This window comes from Triticum aestivum, chromosome 7A (genome assembly GCF_018294505.1).
Source record: "Triticum aestivum cultivar Chinese Spring chromosome 7A, IWGSC CS RefSeq v2.1, whole genome shotgun sequence".
Classification (NCBI taxonomy): Eukaryota; Viridiplantae; Streptophyta; class Magnoliopsida; order Poales; family Poaceae; genus Triticum; species Triticum aestivum.
The window spans coordinates 160,232,557-160,250,519 of NC_057812.1; the positions used below are offsets into that span (position 1 = coordinate 160,232,557).

The window sequence follows — 17,963 nt, forward strand, 5'->3', positions numbered from 1 at the left end:
GACCGTGCTTTGCCTTCTCTTCTCGCTCTCATTTGCGTATGTTAGCCACCATATATGCTAGTCGCTTGCTGCAGCTCCACGTCATACCTTTTACCTTACCCATAAGCTTAAATAGTCTTGATCGCGAGGGTGCGAGATTGCTGAGTCCCTGTGGCTCACAGATACTTCCAAAACCAGCTTGCAGGTGCCGATGATGCCATTCCAGGTGACACAACCCAGCCCGGGAGGAGCTCGATGAAGATCTTGTCCTTTGTGTTGTTTTCATTCTAGTTGATCAGTAGTGGAGCCCAGTTGGGGTCGATCGGGGACCTTTGTCGCATTTGGGGTTCTTCTTTTATTTTGGTTCCGTAGTCGGACCTTGAGTGTATTTGGACGATGTAATGCTTTATTCATGTAATTGTGTGAAGTGGCGATTGTAAGCCAACTATGTATCTTTTCCCCTATTGTATTACATGGGTTGTTTGCGAATATTACCTCACTTGTGACATTTCTTTCAATGCGGTTATGCCTCTAAGTCGTGCTTCGACACGTGGGAGATATAGCCGCATCGAGGGCGTTACACTCCGGTGCCCCTTTTCTACCTCTTTTCGTGTGTGGGTGTTAAACTTTTTCCGATTGGATTGAGACTTGCCATGCGGCCTTGGTTTACTACCGGTAGACCGCCTGTCAAGTTTCGTGCCATTTGGACTTCGTTTGATACTCCAACGGTTAACCGAGGGATCGAAAAGGCCTCATGTGTGTTGCAGCCCAACACCCCTCCAAAGTGGCCCAAAACCCACCTAAACCTCCTCCATCACCTAGAGCGTTCGATCACGATCGCGTGGCCGCAAACCTCACCTCATTTGGAGCTTCCTAGCTCCCTCTACCTATAAAAGAGCACCCCTCCCTGAAAATCCGGATCATTTCCCCCCTAAACCCTAGCCCCGCTCCTCTCCGCGTGGCCGGACACGTCCACCGGCCGCCGGATAGACCGCCGCCGCGACTTACATCCCGCCACGTGGCAGGCGCCGCCGCCCCGCGCCACCGGACCGCCGGAGCCTGATTCGGGCCCCCGAGAGCCCATCGCGCCACCGCGCCTCCTCGTCATCTCCTTCACCCGCGCGCCGCCATCCTCACCGATGCCGACGCCGCCCGCCACCACACCGATGCCGGCGCCGGCCGCCACCGACGCCGGCGCCGACCACCGCTGCCATCCACGCCGCCACCGCACCGACCTCTGCCGCCGTCTCGCGGCGCCAAGTTCCTCTCCTTGCCGGCTCCTTCCTCCGGCAAGCCCCGCGGTCTCCTTGCTCTCCGGCGACCTCGAGCCGAAGTCTAGCGATCCTCGATTTCCGTGCAGCCCCGATCTGGATCTGGATCTGAGACGATTCGGTTGACTTTCTCCTCAAACCCTAGTTATTTTGCATATGTTCATCATGCCATAATTGTCTCATCGTAGCTCCGATTCGTGCGTGTAGCATATCAAAATGTTCGTCTCGAGGAGTACATCCTTTCATCTCATTGCATCATTTTCATTTGAGCTCATCTTGATGCCCGAAATGACGTTGGAAGAGGGCTATGTGATGATAGTTTCAGATCTGTTTCAGCAAATGCCCTTTTGTCATTTTTGCCATGTTTAATGTGTGCATTCTATGATCCTGAGCTCTACATGTGTTTTGAAGAATGCCATGCCATCTTTACAGGGGTGTATGACATGTATTTTTGTGATCTTTGTGGTGACTAGCACAAGCATGCAAAGTAGCTTACTAAATGATGTTGATTTCAGGGACTTAGAATTTCACTAAGTCCATGTCCTGCTGTAATTTTTATGCCATATGTTCATGTTGTTTCCTAGTGATCAGTGCTCTTTTGAGCATGATCAGTAAGGATGCTTTATAGATAATGTTGTGCTCTATCCATCCATGTCTTTGTTTGCAATTATGGAGCACCCTAGCTTGAGGCAATCGAGCTCTACTTTTGCTATAAAATGTTCCTGGAAGATTGTTAACATGTTTTGCAATTTTGCCTAGCTTGTTGTTGTTGATCCGTGAATGCTATGTTGTTGTTCTTGCCATGTCTAGCTTTTATGCCATGTATATTTGCTGGATGCATGCTTAGCTTGTCATGCAATGCCTCGTAGTGAGTGCATCGAGCTCGTAAACATGCCTACTCGTTAACTGTTTTGCATGCTCCAGTTTTTCACTAAGTCTGAATCTGTTTATGTTTTTGCTATGTCCACATGCTTGCAATTGTATTTTCTGATCCCTTTTGGCTCATGGTCACTAAGGGACTTTTGTTATATGCTTTGATTAGCTTCATGCCATGCCTTCCTTTGCCATGATAAGTTCCTGTAGCATGTAGTTATCGTGCTCTAAACATTGCTTCCTGATGATAAATTCCTGACATGCTGTTAATTTCACTAAGTCTGAAACCTGTTATCATTTGCACTTTTGCCATGCTTGTTTGAACCCGTTAATGAGTGATTTAGCCGTAGCTCAGTTTTCATCTATTGTCAAGCATCATGAGTGGATCCCTGCCATGTATTTTGTTGCCATATTTAAGTGCAGTAGCTTATTTATCTTGATGCATTTAAAAGGCTACTTGCTGTTAATCGCAGACCGGTGCCATATTTGTTTTGCTTGCCATTTCCAAACCGTGCATCCGATTCCTGTGATATTTATATCGATTTCGATCGAAATCAACTCCCCTTTCAGTGGAACTCTTGGTTTTCCAAGATGAGGCCAGGTTCAATCATTCCTTTCCCAAATCATGCATATGCATCACATATCACATCCCGCATATCATATCATGTTTGCATCATGTTGCTTGAGCATTGCACGTGGTTGATTGTGTTCCTTTTTGCTTGTTGTTATTGTTTGGGTAGTGCCGGGAGACGAGTACGTGAACGAGGAGCCTGTTGAGTATGCTTACGAGGATCAAGGCAACTCTGAGAACTTTGCAGGCAAGATGACCATACCCTCGAAATCATTTCTATCTTTGCTTGCTAGATGCTCGCTCTTTTGCTATGCCTATGCTACGATACCTACCACTTGCTTATCATGCATCCCATATTGGCATGTCAAACCTCTAACCCCCCTTGTCCTAGCAAACCGTTGTTTGGCTATGTTACTGCTTTGCTCAGCCCCTCTTATAGCGTTGCTATTTGCAGGTGAAGATTGGAGATCGTTCCTTGTTGGAACTTGTTTATTGTTGGGATATCACCATATTATCTTGTTTATCTTAATTCACCTATACACTTGGTAAAGGGTGGAAGGCTTGGCCTTATGCCTAGTGTTTTGTTCCACTCTTTCCGCCCTAGTTTCCGTCATATCGGTGTTATGTTCCCGGATTTTGCGTCCCTTACACGGTTGGGTTATAATGGGAACCCCTTGACAGTTCGCCTTGAATAAAACTCCTCCACCAATGCGCAACATTGGTTTTACCATTTGCCACCTAGCCTCTTTTTCCCTTGGGTTTCCGGAGCCCAAGGGTCATCTTTATTAAACCCCCCGGGCCAGTGCTCCTCTGAGTGTTGGTCCAAAACAGAGCCACTTGCAGCGCCACCTCCGGGAAACTTGAGGGTTGGTTTTAGTTGTATGTAGTGTTCATCTGAGTGTGCCCTGAGAACGAGATATGTACAGCTCCTATCGGGATTTGTCAGCACATTCGGGCGGTGTTGCTGGACTTGTTTTACCATTGTCGAGGATGTCTTGTAACCGGGATGCCGAGTCTGATCGGATTGTCTTGGGAGAAGGAATATCCTTCGTTGACCATGAGAGCTTGTGATGGGCTAAGTTGGGACTCCCCTGCAGGGATTTGAACTTTCGAAAGCCGTGCCCGCGGTTATGGGCAGATGGGAATTTGTTAATGTCCGGTTGTAGATAACCTGAAACTTAACTTAATTAAAATGCACCAACCGCGTGTGTAACCATGATGGTCTCTTCTCGGCGGAGTCCGGGAAGCGAACACGGTGTTGGAGTAATGTTTGACGTAGGTTGTTCTAGGATCACTTCTTGATCATAGTTGTTCGACCGTGCTTTTGCCTTCTCTTCTCGCTCTCTTTTGCGCATATGTTAGCCACCAAATATGCTAGTCGCTTGCTGCAGCTCCACCTCATACTTTGCCCTTACCTATAGGCTTAAATAGCCTTGATCGCGACGGTGTGAGATTGCTGAGTCCCCGTGACTCACAGATTACTTCCAAACCAGATGCAGGGACCGATGATACCGCTCCAGATGACATGACCGAGCTCAAGTGGGAGTTCGATGAAGACTCTCGCTGTTACTATGTGTCTTTCCCAGATGATCAGTAGTGGTGCCTAGTTGGGGCGATCGAGGACTATGTTGCATTTGGGGTTTATCTTCATTTTGGTTCCGTAGTCGGACCTTGAGTGTATTTGGATGAATGTAATGTTATTTATGTATTTGTGTGACGTGGCGAGTGTAAGCCAACTATGTACCTTTCCCCTTTATTTATTTACATGGGTTGTTGTGAAGATTACCTCACTTGCAACATTGCTTTCAATGCGGTTATGCCTCTAAGTCGTGCTTCGACACGTGGGAGATATAGCCACATCGAGGGCGTTATAGCTGGTGTATAGACGGTTCAAATAACCAGAGTGGATGTCTTGGGCGCTAAATTGAGCGTAGCTCTCTAAGTCTACCTTCCACTTGCCTTTATCTTCAGAAGAAATTTCTTCTTTAGCGATGTGCTTAAACAAGACAGTTGGGTGACCCAGTGCTGGGAAACCAAACCCGGTGACTACTACATCGTCAGTTTTTTCCTCAAGAGTCTTAACTGGGCTTGGCGGCTTAGAGATGGCCGGCTCAGCATACATACGGTCTGTGGAGACTTTATGGTCTTGAGGTGGCGGATCATTAATAATATCTTCAGCAATTGGGTGAGAGAGTTCTGGTAGTTTCTCCGGCTCAGACGAATTGACATCGCCGACCGGCTTATTCAGCTTTGCCTTCTTGCCGGGTTTGGCCTGGCCCCTGAAAATAAGAAGCATAAAGAGGTCAGTATAATAATCAGGCATAAGGTTTCAATGATTGAATATTCTCTTACCCAGGTACAGTCTTGAAAGCTGGGATTTGAGTTCCCGTTGACTAGCCGAAGGACGAATGAGAAGTTCCCTAATATTTTGAATCAGACGGGTTAAGAGGTTGCCAAAAATAACTCTCCTTGGGACGAAGTATATCAGAAATATGTAAGACCTCTAGGCGGCGTTTGCGAACCGGCATGTTTCATAAGCCGGAAGAAGTAATCACACCACCACCATGCCGGGTGGTGCAGCGAGCTTCGTGTTGTTGTTTCTTCAAAAGAAAGTTGGGATCCAAGTGAGCTAGAGGGTGAGAAAAGCTTACTTTCTGGCTTGCTTGACGGGTTTTCTGTGTTGGCAGAGGTTCTGAGCCAGAGGAAAAAATAATTACCTCTGTGTGGCCTGCACGGCTAGCTTCTGCGTCGTCCTGATAACAATTATTGTCAGTGAGATGTATAAAAAATGAGCCAAGTGAGTCAAGTTCTACCTCTGACTCATCATCATCATCGTCATCATCAATGCTTAAGCTGGCGGGCTCGATGGTCTTCTTCTTGGGAGGCCTTTTGGTGACCTTGGTTTTGGTACGAGCCGGTTTGGCCGGTTTATCTTGTGGTTTCTTCTTCCAAAATGGAGAATCAGCCTTTGGAGGTCAAAAAGGATTATAAGTAGGCATAACTATTGCAAATATGGTTAAGAAGAAGGTGTGCAACACTTACGGCTAGCAGCTTGTTGAAGGTGCAGAAAGGACTAAGTCCTATTTTATTGCATTCCTTTGCAGGTTCGTTCAGCAATTTCTTGGTGGCTTCTGTAATTTATGCATCAGTCAGTTGAATGTCGCAGTGGAGCTGGGGATCTTTTAAGTCGCCAGTGCATTCACACATTAAGCCGGGGTGACGTCTTAACAGCAAGATGCTCCATGACACCTAGCAGCGAACAAAGTCAATGCCGGTTAAGCCATTAGCAATGAAGGCTCTAAGCTTTGAAAAGGCTGGTGCATATTTGGCTCGCTCTTTTGCGTTCATTCATGGAGGAAGCGGATGTGTGTTGCTAAGCCGGTGGTCGCGGTAACCCGGCAGAGGATTTTCGTCTGATGGAGAAGTGTCTTGACAATAGAACCAAGCTTGGTTCCAATCTTTGGGGTGACTCGGCAGCTTGGCATAGGGAAAGTTGACTTCTTTCCTCTTCTGAATTGAAATCCCACCGAGCTCCAAGTTGGGCCCGTCAGTAAACTCTGTTTGACGGTTTAAGTAGTAAAATTCTCTGAATAATTCAATTATGGGCTCCTCTTGAAGATAAGCTTCACAGAAGACTTGGAAATTGCAAATATTGGATACAGAGTTGGGCCCAATATCTTGAGGGTGAAGTTGGAAGAAATGAAGCACGTCGCAAAAAAATTTTGAGCCGGGTGGGCTGAACCCCCGGCTCAGGTGATCAGTGAAGACAATTACTTCTCTGTCCTTGGGTGTAGGAGGGTTTTCTTCACCAGGGACCCTCCAGCGGATATCTTCTTTCTTGGCTAGGGCGCCAGTTGCAACAAAATTGCTCGGGTCTTCTTCAGTGACCTGGGATTGGACCCAGTTGCAAGAGGTATATGTCTTAGCCATTTTTCGATGATCTGAAAGGAAAACTATGCCGGTTTAAGATTATATGGTCAAGCCGACTGCTGGCTTAATGGAAAAAAATAATGAAGGATGTTAAACCGAAGGATGGCATTGAAGTTATAAAGATAAGCTATTGGCAGCTTAAGAGGGGACTAATGGTACCTGGCGGGTTGCGTTTTCTAAGTTAAGCCGCCCACACAAATATTGATATACAGATCTGAGAATGGGAAAATTGCTAAGTGTTGGAAAAACAGATTTCACAGATTGATGCTACGATTTTTGGATCTACGGCACTTCAGATAATGGAGAATATTTAGACCTAAGTTGCAGTACTTGAGCATATGTCCAGATTGGTTTTCTTACGCAAGGGGGTGTTCTAATAGCAAAAATGAGCGCCACAACTACCGCTGCACAGGAGGGATACCAAGTTTGAATCAAAAGTCACAAGCTATAGTGAAGAGCGAAGATGAACTCTGACAAACTCGTGGAAACTCTAATAGGATCTAGGGGAAAAGGAAGGAGGAGAACTCACCAGAGTTGTTGAACAGCGGAGCCGCGCGGATGAACTCTGGTCAAATTAGGTTGATGCAGCGGCCGTTGTTGAGGAGGTGGCGAAAGTCGACGGCGGCGGCAGAGCTCAGGTGCTGAAGCGACGCGAGGAGGAAGATGGAAACGAGAAGGCAAGGGGGGAAGTGAGAGGGACCCCTGGCCCTATTTATAATGTTGAAAGGATAAGTGACATGCACGGGGATCGAGGAGGCCAAAAAATGGATATGCGACATCACAGATGCCTCGATTTTCAGGAACTTATTAAAAAGAGTATATATTGAGATTTGGGTCTTGTGTAATATTAAGGACATGTGACGTCACGGCAGGTTACCGCAATCCTAGGAGATGACGTCATGGCGGGTTACAAGATCTTGCAAGAGCAAATGAAGAAGGATTTTTTCTAAGTGTTGAAAGATTGATATGAACAAGTTCACATCAACCTGGGGCCTATTGTTGGGGATATAACTATTGGGTATGACCCACCCAGGAGGGGCCGGGTCATACCGCTGGTGGTTCATGAAAACAAAGCCCATAAAGATGCTGAAGATGGCGGTTCATGAAGCTGGCTTACTAAAGGCCCGAAACCCAAAGGTGACTTAAAGCCCACATGTGTAAACCGCCATATATGTATGACTTGTATTATAAGGCATGCATAGTTAGTCACCGGGCCGGACACGTTGTGTATGAGCCGGTCGGGACTCCGTGAGCCGCTGGGCGTCAACCTGTGTATATAAAGGGACGACCCAGCGGCGGTTTAGGGTAAGAAACAAGAGATCGAGAACTAGGTCAATCATATTCGCTCCCTAGTAATCGAAACCCAAGCAATACCACCTCAAACTGGATTAGGCATTTACCTTCACCACAAGGGGCCGAGCCAGTATAAACTCCCTGTGTCATTTGTCCCATTTAATCCCTTTAAGCTAACCTAGTTGTGATGGCTCCACGATTAAGTTCTTCCACTACAAGTTGGATGAGAATCATCATGTAATCGAGTTAGTTTTGTTAGGGCTTGATCCCTAGTATCCATTATGTTCTTAGATTGATGTTGCTATGACTTTGCCATGCTTAATGCTTGACACTTCGGGCCCGGGTGCCATGATTTCAGATCTGAACTGTTTATGTTATCATCATTATATCCATGTTCTAGATCCGATATTGCAAGTTATAGTCGCCTACTATGTGTTATGATCCGGCAACCCCAGAGTGAAAACAACCGGGCGCACTCCCGGTGATGACCGTAGTTTGAGGAGTTCATGTATTCACTATGTGTTAATGCTTTGTTCTGGTTCTCTATTAAAAGGAGGCCTTAATATCCCTTAGTTTCTAATATGGACCCCGCTGCCACGAGAGGGTAGGACAAAAGATGTCATGCAAGTTATTTTAATAAAGCATGTATGACTATTTACGGAATACATGCCTACATTATATCGATGAACTAGAGCTAGTGCCGAATCTTCCTAGGTTATAACTGTTACATGATGAATATCATCCAACAAGTCATCGATACAATGCATGCGAACTTTTCCATATCGTTTATGCTAAGTTACTACTGCTATCATCACTGTTACACTTGCTACAAAATTACTGCCATCACTGTTACTGTTACTATTGCTATTGTCACTACTATCAAAACTATGAAACTACTTTTCTACTGATCACTTCGCTGCAGATAATTAATCTCCAGGTGTGGTTGAATTGACAACTCAGTTGCTAATACCATCAAATATTCTTTGGCTCCCTTTGTGTTGAATCTATAAATTTGGGTTGAATACTCTACCCTCGAAAGCTGTTGTGATCCCCTATACTTGTGGGTTATCAATCATCACCTAGAGAGAGTGATTCATTAGATGTATGACCATGGCAATGTTCATCTTTAATTCTAATGACTTGAGAGATGATACTACTAATGACTACAACATCTCCTTTTGCACGCATAAGGTCACGAAGCTCAAATAGACATTCATCAAATTCAGGGTCACTAGGCTTCATTTTATGAGAAGCTATGGACTTTTGAAGAATCCCATCTAGATTTTTCAAGGAATAGTTTGGAAAACGTTTCTTAAGAAATCTCCATATAGTGTAAGCATATTCAAGAGTAGGCAAGCAAACAATCAAATTTCTAGGCAATCCTCTAATAATAAGATTAATAGTTCTAAGATTGCGGGTCATGTCAAGAGATTCATCGGGGGTAGGATGCAATAGATCAATAAGGGGCGCACAAGGGCTAGTAATATACTTGTTCAAGTGATATTCATTGAAAATCTCAAGCATCTCATTTTTCCAAGCATTATAGAACACTCCATCAAGCATATGCACTCTATGTCTAAAACTCCCCATCGTAGACTCATCCATATTCCTCCAATGATGATTAAACCAAAGCAATGGAGACCAATGCTCTGATACCAATTGAAAGTATCGAGAAGAGGTGTCTAGAGGGGGTGATTAGACCCTCAACAAGCAAAAATGGCAGTTTTTAAATCCTTCAAGTTGAGGTGGAGTTTTAGCACAAGTTAAAGCATTCACAATACATTTCAAGCAAGCATGGCAAGAGTATATGAGCAGCGGAAATTAAAGCATGCAAGTTGCAAGAAAGTAAAGGGATGGGATTGGAGTGTGCAAATGGAATTGGAGACACGGAGATTTTTGGCGTGGTTCTGGTAGGTGGTGCTATCGTACATCCATGTTGGTGGAGACTTCAACACACGAAGGGTAACAGTTGCGCGTGTCCATGGAGGGCTCCATCCACGAAGGGTCCACGAAGAAGCAACCTTGTCCATCTCACCATGGCCATCGCCCACGAAGGACTTGCCTCACTTGTGTAGATCTTCAGAAGTAGGTGATCTCCTTGCCCTTACAAACTCATTGGTTCAACTCCACAATCTTGACCGAGGCTCCCAAGTGACACCTAACCAATCTAGGAGACACCACTCTCCAAAAGGTAATAGATGGTATATTGATGATGAACTCCTTGCTCTTGTGCATCAAATGATTGTCTCCCAAACACTCAACTCTCTCTCTCTCTCACTGATTTTGATATGGTGGAAAGATGATTTGGGTGGAAATCAACTTGTAGAAGGCTAGAGATCAAGATTCTTGTGGTTGGATTGGAATGTCTTGGTCTCAACACATGAGTAGGTGGTTCGCTATCAGAAAATGGGTAGTGGAAGTGTAGGCACGTTCTGATGGCTCTCTCTTGAATATAGAAGGGGGTGGAGGGGTATATATAGCCTCCACATAAAATCTAACCATTACACACATTTGACCCAACTTGGTCAGACCGAATAGGTGAACTCGGTGAGACCGATTCAGTTCAAAATGTGAACATTGGGATTTTCGGTGGGACTGACATGATCAACTCGGTGGGACCAATGTGCTAGGGTTAGGGAAAAACCTCATCTCGGTGTGACCGATTGCATGAACTCGGTGGTACCGATTTCAGCAATGAGCAAACAGAGAGTTGGTCAAGCAAACTCGGTGGAACTGATTGCATATTTCGGTGAGACCAAAATAATTACAATGGGCAACAGAGAGTTTGCAAGGCCATCTCGGTGAGACAGAATTGATTAGGGTTTCTGGCAGTGGCTATGTCAAATGAACTCGGTGGCTCCGGATGGATCAAATCGGTGGGGCCGAGTTTGACTTTAGGTTTAGGACATATTTGGATTTAAGAAAGCGGTTGAGGGCTTTCGGAGCATATCACTAAGCACTTTGAGCAAGTAGATCATTAAGCAACACCTCATCCCCTTTTAGTAGTATTGGCTTTTCCTATGGACTCAATGTGATCTTGGATCACTAAAATAGAAATGAAGAGTCTTGAGCTTTTGCCAATCTTTGTCCTTAGCATCTTGAAGGGGTTCCACACCCTCTTGTCCATGCCACGCCTTAGTTGAACTTTCTGAAATATACTAGATGAAAATATTAGTCCAACGAGAGATATGTTGGCATTAATTACCAAAATCACCCAGGGAGCACTTGTGCTATCACTCACGACCAGGGACTCCATCATTGATCTGATGCACTTCACGACGTTGTCCAAGAAAGCCCTGTCCACCCTTCTCTGTCAAGCATGCTGCTACCTTTCGTGTCATCGTAAGGTTCCCTGTTCTGCTCGAAAAGCTTGATGTGAGCAGTGTCGAAGGCGCCACTTTCCTTCACTGATGCCCGTCACTTCGCCGACTGAACCGACACTAAAGCACTGCCGCAACCCTGCATCGCTGGCCATCATCATCGTAACCAAATTGGACACCGCACCACCACACTATCGGTCGGGCACCTGTCGACTGCAATGTCGTGAGTGTCTAGGACATGGAGATTGCAAAACGGATCCAATGCTCTTCAAGGCGACGCCCCAAATAGGGAAGCGATGATGTCGACGCCATCACCCGACCCGACCAAGCCTTAGGCTTTAGGTATTGACTTACAACATCACTGTGACTGCACAAGCAAAGTTGAGCTAATTACTTTGGCTCCCCTGATCCATCATCCTTGCTCTATTTTCTTCAAGGCAAGGACGAGATAGTGAACTTGTTTTCTCCTTCTCAAGGTGCCCCGTGACAAGATATGTCCATTTTGCATCATGCTTTTATATATCAATATTTATTGCATTATGGGCTGTTATTACACATTATGTCACAATACGTATGCCTATTCTCTCTTATTTTACAAGGTTTACATAAAGAGGGAGAATGCCGGCAACTAGGATTCTGGCTGGAAAAGGAGCAAATATTAGAGACCTATTCTGCACAGCTCCAAAAGTCCTGAAACTTCACGGATGAAGTTTTCCAAATATATAAAAAACATTGAGCGCAAGAACTTCACCAGGGGGGCCACACCCTGCCCACGAGGGTGGGGGCGCGCCCTACCCCCCTAGGCACGCCCCCTACCTCGTGGGCCCCCTGGTGGCCCTCCGATGACCATCTTCTGCTTTATGGACTCCTTCGATGGGAAAATAATCATAAGCCATCTTCTCGGACGAAACTCTGCCGCCGCGAGGCGGAACCTTGGCGGAACCAATCTAGGGTTCTGGCGGGGCTGTTCTGCCGGGGAAACTTCCCTCCCGGAGGGGGAAATCATCGCCATCATCATCACCAACACTCCTCTAATCGGGAGAGGGCAATCTCCATCAACATCTCCATCAACACCATCTCATCTCAAAACCCTAGTTCATCTCTTGTATCCAATTCTTGTCTCCAAGTCCGGGATTGGTGCTAGTAGGTTGCTAGTAGTGTTAGTTACTCCTTGTAGTTGATGCTAGTTGGTTTAATTGGTGGAAGATCATATGTTCACATCCTATATGCACATTAATACCCCTCTGATTATGATCATGTTTATGCTTTGTGAGTAGTTACTTTTGTTCCTAAGGACATGGGAGAAGTCTTACTATTAGTAGTCATGTGAATTTGGTATTCGTTCGATATTTTGATGAGATGTATGTTGTCTCTCCTCTAGTGGTGTTATGTCAACGTCGACTACATGACACTTCACCATTAATTGGGCCTAGAGGAAGGCATTGGGAAGTAATAAGTAGATAATGGATTGCTAGAGTGACAGAAGCTTAAACCCTAGTTTATGCGTTGCTTCGTAAGGGGCTGATTTGGATCCATATGTTTCATGCTATGGTTAGGTTTACCTTAATACTTTTGTTGTATTTGCGGATGCTTGCAATAGAGGTTAATCATAAGTGGGATGCTTGTCCAAGTAAGGGCAACACCCAAGCACCGGTCCACCCACATACCAAATTATCAAAGTACCGAACGCAAATCTTATGAGCGTGATGAAAACTAGCTTGGTGATATTCTCATGTGTCCTCGGGAGCGCTTTACATCATATAAGAGTTTGTCTAGGCTTGTCCTTTTCTACAAAAGGATTGGCCCACCTTGCTGCACTTTATTTACTTTTGTTACTTGTTGCTCGTTACAAATTATCCTATCACAAAACTATCTGTTACCACTTATTTCAGTACTTGTAGAGAATACCTTGCTGGAAACCGCTTATCATTTCTTTCTGCTCCTTGTTGGGTTCGACACTCTTACTTATCGAAAAGACTACGATAGATCCCCTCTACTTGTGGGTTATCATGACACGACGCATGTACTCCTTGAGTATGTCTTCTTTGAAATGGCTCGCGACCAGGGACTCCATCACTGATCTAATGCACTTGGCGGCATTGTCCAAGAAAGCTCTCCCCACCCTTCTCTGTCGAGCATGTCGCCGCCTTCCGAGTCATCATAGGGTTCCCAGTTCTGCTCGAAAAGCTTGATGTGAGCCACGTCGAAGGCGCCACTTTCCTTCAACGATGCCCGTCACTTCGCCGACTGACGCCCCGCATGCTGGTAAATTGAAGGAGCTTACTTTGTCTTCCCGACGAGGGCCTATATGCATTATGACTTTTGTGAGCAAAGTGTTTTAAATTCACTTGCTGCAAGACTGAATGTTAATTAGGAATTAGTATGATTTGGCATTAAGGACGGTATAACTGAGCCTAATCCGAGCTCTCTCAGCGATTCGCGTTTTCGGCCGTCCGTTTTTTCGACTGACAGTTTCTGGTCGTCAGATCACGTGTGGGAAGCAATCTGCGCCGCACTGTATGATATCTGGCCCAACTGTCCTGTGGGCTGATGCTCCAGGCGCTGAAAGGAATGCCTGTGGTGAATTGGGCCGTCGGCCAACCCATTCTAGGATTGAGCGACTGTGTAGCTTCCGATGAGGGGAGTTGCTAAAAAAATTACCCACGCGAGCCGCACAGAAGCGACCGCGTCCAGATTACTTCCCGATGCGAGGCACACGAGGATCATCCGGTGTGTGTCCGTCGATTCGATCCACCGGAGGTGCAGATCGAATTAACTTATGGGCGCGCTGGGATCGACCGGTGCGAGGCGCGCACAGGAGCAGCCGATGTGTGTCGGTCGATTTGATCCACTGGAGGTGAGGGTCGGAGGCAAGTCCATGGGCGCGCTGGGATGGACCGATGGAGCGGGATCCGGCTCCAGCCGATGGGCTCCAGCACGCGGTTGGATGCGAGGTGCGCGAGGGATTAGAGGAGGCGCGCGGGTGAAGAATGGAGGGCGTGAGGGCGATAATGGCCGACGCCTCCTCTGCTAGAAACTGCTTCTTTCTCTCTTGAACCACGCAATCATGGCATTCATGGCTGGTAATGTGGCAGTTCTTTCCTATGCCCTTTGGTACTATATAATGCTTTCTCCCCTGCCACTGTTTGCCGACCCTCTGGACTCCAGCAGGAACTATGCTACGTCTGGTGGATTGATTTGGGCAGATTCTGGAGCTTTGTGCTGTGGATTTTCTTGCTAACCAGATTCTGGAGCTTTCGGACGGGTAACTACACCACACCTTATACGTCTGCCACCCTCTCAAGCCTTCTTCCTCTCTCGTTGGAATTCAAGTGTTTTAACATTTATTATCCATGCTTAGCAGTTTTTCAGTTCACGCATGATCGATGCACACCTACTATGTGCGAACTCTGATGCATCACATGCATGATTTGTTGTGTTTCCCCTGATGTTGGCTGATGAACCAAATCAAATTTTCTCTTGATTAAATTAACGCAAAGTCAGACACATGCAAAAACAATCAAAAAAATTGCACAAGGAGCTCCTGAATTTATGATGGCTCAGTGCGTGCGTGTTAGTCGTGACTTGAGGATATTATAGCTTACTGTTCAGGTTGTTCTATAAATTAAGATTAAGAGAGAGGACATATTCTCTTGCTTGTTGATTATTGATTATTCCAGCATCATTGGAAACTATTTGTATATTGGTACTACGTACTGGATATTGCTTTCATTTATTGGTTTTAAGATAGAACATTCTTCAGAGCCCTCGTCTCTGACGTGCACTCATGGAAACAAATGCATGTTTTTTCCCTCAGGTTGTAAAAACGGTTAAGGTAGCTGGTTTGCACAACAAAGGTACAATAAATGGTTGTATTCCCATAGTGCATACATACTCGATGATTGGCGCTCCTTGACTTTTAATTCTGAAAATTATTGCAGGTTTTCCTGTTTTTATTAGTTTTATCATTGCTTTGATGCATGCTCTTGCTATATCTGAATGATTTTACAGTTGGTTGAACTAGGACAAAATTCATTCATAGTATGTTTCGACATTTTGTTTCAGTTGCAGACCAACAGTAGTCTTTTTTAATGAAAACCAACAGTAGTCTTTACAATCCTGAAAATAAAAGGCCCACGCAACGTATTCTTAGAAATAGTGAAGCACAATGTGCTGAGTCATTCCTGTGGAGCTGCCTTCTAAAAATGCACTAGATCATTATTGGCGCGCGTTGCTGCGCGCATCTATTTTGAAGTTTTTTTGACAGAGATATTTTTTTTTGTAAATGGGAGAAAGAGAAAAATAATTAAAAAATACACCTGAAAAACACTGGTGGTAGTAAAGATCAAATACCACAGTTGACGGAAATGCTGGCCACTTCAGTAAGTACTCCTTCTACTCGATTGTTGCAAGCATATTCCAGAGTGCAGACCACAAATAGATGTTATGGAACCAGAAATAAATCACTTTGTTGTAATGTATGAATTTTTTTTCAATAATATTCATTGATATAAGCTAACCTGCAAGGCTATATACGGCTGGAGCAATGGATAATACTGAGTAAGCGAATCCTTGCTGCTGTGTTAGCCGATGTAGCAGAGGTCATTACCACATTCAAGTCCTCTCAATTCTGCACAAGACAGAGAAATCATGCTTAGTCATCTTCATTTTGAAAATTTAGCCTACTGATCTATCTAAAATGTAGAAACTGAAGTCAATACCTGAACATCAACCGTCGCAACATCATGTGAGAAGAGATCTGTTGGGGACAAAGAAGATCAGGCAGCGTAGCAGTACCTCAGTTTCCTGTGTTTCTCTCCAGGAACATAATTTAAGACCGGAATGATATTCAAATATCCGAGGGGATCCAGTGCGGGAGGGAGACAACGCGCTCGAGGAGAATCAGCTGCGGCAAGGCGCCCGAAGGAATCCAGCGCTTGATGGTATCCAGTCGATCAAGCCGAGATGCGTGATGCAGGTGAATCGGGGGCAGGTCAATCCAGCCAACCATGGTAATCCGCCTGAGAGGTAGAGGGTCACCTTGAGCAGCGGACAATTGCCGGAAATCAAGGAGGTATATAACCATCACTACATATACATAGTAAAAAATAAGGGGCCACTGAAATGTTCTTGGATTCTAATGGAATCATCAATCCGTACGTCTCTATCACTAATTTGTATTCTCGACACCAGTCAGTTTAGATGTATTCTTCAGTTTCTAACTGATAGAAACAAACATTGTTCTTTCACATCGTACAACTCCACCAAATGTACTAATCTAATTATTTGCCTCAAGCAACTGGGAGCAATGAATACCAGAATTGTCATATTATATAGAACTGCAAGTGATATCCAACAATCATTTTTGATGAACAAAATGATAGGAGAGCGGCTGAATCTATGCGAATAACCTGCAGTGGCGGAGTGGCATCAAGCTGACACAACCACATGTCTTCGGTGTTCCAAGCCTCGGCATCCTCCAAATCTCCCTTGAGGCTAGTGGCGCACTGAATCTAAGCATCAGACAGTGTCTCATATACAGAAGCGATTGAACTAAACCTGGCGGTGACGTGCACGAGTGGCTGCAGCTAGGAGCAACGGTGACGGGGAAGAGGAGACGTCGCACATCTGCTACCGGTGGGATCCTGTTGAACATCGCATCCTCGCACGCGTCGCCTCGGGTTGATCCCCTCCTGCGCCGGATCACTAGCAAGCATCGCCTCGGATTGATCCCCACCCGCGTCGGAATCCCTCGCGAGGCTTGACTTAGGCTAGATGGAAGAAGAACGCCCGAAGTTGAGGGAGGCGAGGAGATGCCGTCGTGGGCGGCGGCGGGGAGAGGAGGGGGCGTCGTGAGGAGCGAAGGGACGTGCTGGTTCGGTGTTTTATTGTCTTCGCTCAAGCGGGCTTCCCTGCCTTGGGCCGAGTAGAAAACTGGCCCGATTAACCCCTGGGCTCCAAAATAGCTACGGGAGTAGCTGCCCTTGCGACGTTAGGCCCAGTTCACGGCTAACATAGCGCTAATCCAATGGCTGACCTTGCTAATGCCCTGAGATGGCAGGAAAACTGCTCAGTTATAGTGTCTTTAAATTATTGGAATCTGCCTTTATTCCATGAAGAAGCATCATTATTTCATCCAACTGGGCTAACGAATATTCATGGTGTTCCTGAAAGTAAAGAAAGGGGTTAATAGTGTAAAAGTACATGACAAATCTGAAAGTTGCATATGAGGAACTCATGCTGATCTTCCAAATTGTGCTTGATGCAAAGAGAGCTTTGCTCTCACCTGACTTGCTGCTATCCCGAGGAGAAAAGATAAGTGGTAAGAACAATGAACTTCGTACTAACAGTTATGATTTGGAACATAATTATAGCAGAGATTAACAATTATACCATTAAAGAAGATTTGATAAATCAAAAAACAAATCAAGCACATCCTCTATAGAACACTTACAAGCACTCGATTTAGAGAAAAGGGAGAAAGAAAATGACGTTTAATATATCCTCTCGAGGGAAACATTGTTCCAGTGCATGCAAATAACCCCGAGAGGATGAAACACTGTTGTAATGAGCATGAACGATGTTTCACCGGTGAGAAGCATGGACTGGAAAATGTTGAGATTACGGGGAAAACAAAAGCATTTCGTTGATGACCTTTCAGCCTTCACGTCGATAGCGAGGCATTGCCCAGCTCCTTTGATTGTCACAGACAGCAGAGGCCCTTGT

General features: G+C 45.4%; 1 long non-coding RNA gene across 2 annotated transcripts; it reads right to left on the reverse strand.

Annotated features, from left to right (window-relative positions):
* Positions 1-15,640: 15,640 nt before the first annotated feature.
* LOC123150794 (uncharacterized) lies at positions 15,641-17,080 on the reverse strand. Of its 2 annotated transcripts, XR_006475355.1 has the most exons (3): positions 16,649-17,080; positions 15,959-16,258; positions 15,641-15,867 (listed from the first exon to the last, which is right to left on the reverse strand). It is a non-coding gene; the product is annotated as an uncharacterized lncRNA (long non-coding RNA). The 2 variants fall into 2 exon arrangements; XR_006475354.1 differs by having other exon boundaries at positions 15,959-17,080.
* Between the last annotated feature and the right edge of the window lie 883 nt (positions 17,081-17,963).